The 1,571-nt window shown below is 38.4% G+C and overlaps 1 non-coding gene across 1 annotated transcript; it reads left to right on the top strand.

Annotated features, from left to right (window-relative positions):
- Nucleotides 1-538: 538 nt before the first annotated feature.
- On the top strand, nucleotides 539-612 carry Trnat-agu (transfer RNA threonine (anticodon AGU)). The gene has a single exon. It is a non-coding gene; the product is annotated as a tRNA-Thr (tRNA).
- The last annotated feature ends 959 nt before the right edge of the window (nucleotides 613-1,571 follow it).

Genomic DNA, 1,571 nt, shown 5'->3' with positions numbered 1-1,571 from the left:
AAACTTGTGTGTCTGGACCAGGATATTCAAAGTGTACAACAGTAAAGAATTGAGCTGAATTATCTGTCTCTGTGTTTTGTGTTGTCGGGGTGTTAGTTAGTGTGGGAAGGTGCGGGGAGGGGAGGGGGGGGGGGGGGTTCATGGGCAACCCCTTATGGGTTGTGACAGGTGTTTCCTGACATTGTTTATTTGTTTTAATAAGATAATGAACAAATCCGATGGGTTGTTTTCTTATATACATTCTAAAGCATGCAACTCCTACAGCAGTGTCACTGAGTATCAGCAGTTCAAGGAGGAGGCGTCAATGCGTTCGGACAAATCCATATACGCTACACCACATCTGCTAAGCAATAAATAGATAGATAAATGAAAAACAGATAACTGAATAAAGACGGGCATGAGCCTTTTTCGACTCATGTAAATGATATACATCACAAATATGATAAGTGTCCTTGAAGTTGCCGCGCGGGAAACAATCATCGCGATTTCTCTTCTTACTCTGACAACTGGTGAGCGAATAGCAGAACACAAAACAACAGGCGCCATAGCTCAGTTGGTTAGAGCGTCTGCCTAGTAAGCAGAAGGTCGAGGGTTCGAATCCCCCTGGTGCCTTTTTTTTCTTTCTTTTTTTTTTTCCTCTTTTTTCTCCCCTTCTACTTTCTTTTTCTCTCTGTTTTGTGTGCAACTTCTGTGGCAAAATCACGAGTCGTTATGCGTGTTTGTGTAATTATTCTGCTTATTCTGTTGCCACTGTGTCACAATTAATAAGAAGTCTACCTCCACAAATAAATCTGGGGGCCTGTACTTCAGTATGTATTTTTGTACATGACTTTGCCTATGTTCGTGTATACGCATGTGCACGCCAAAAAGACACCCGAGCTGATATCATCAGATATGTATTTGAGTTTAGGAAATCGATCTGTATGATGCCAATACAAGACGTCGGCCTACTGGCACTTTCGGGTTATGCCATGAACAAAAGATATCTCTTTCCTATAAAAAAATAAAATAAAAAATTTAAAAAAAAATAAAAATAAAAAATAAAAATAATATCATCACATTTAGACATGTTTCTTTCCTTTCTTTTCTTTTTTTCTTTCTTTCATTCATTGTTGCTGTTGCTTTTCTTTCTTTCTTTCCTTTTCTTTCTTTCTTTCTTTCCTTTTCTTTCTTTCTTTCTTTATTTCTTCCTTCCTTCCTTCCACACTTCCATCCTTCGTTCGCTCAATGTTTGTTCTTTCGATCATTGACTTTTCACTACTACAATTGTTCTTTATTTCTTTCTCTTTTTTTTCCTGTTTTCTTTGTTCGACAAAGGCTAAACAGTTGCGGGTTATTCGTGCGAACAGAACTTTTCCCTTACAGAGTTGAACAATTGCCTAGAACCACTAGAAGGGGAATATGAAATGACTGAGCATGATAATGTCAGGGTTTCTTTTTCTCTCAAAACAGAACATTAGGATCGTGTTTCCTGACTTTGCAAGAAATGCAAAACACAAGAAGAGGAATGACTGCAGAGTATGTTTCCAACAGTCTCACCACCTGTTAAATCCACCCGGTATTATTTTCTC

Source organism: Babylonia areolata, chromosome 21 (genome assembly GCF_041734735.1).
Source record: "Babylonia areolata isolate BAREFJ2019XMU chromosome 21, ASM4173473v1, whole genome shotgun sequence".
NCBI lineage: Eukaryota > Metazoa > Mollusca > Gastropoda > Neogastropoda > Buccinidae > Babylonia > Babylonia areolata.
This window is presented reverse-complemented; position numbering and strand designations above follow the sequence as displayed.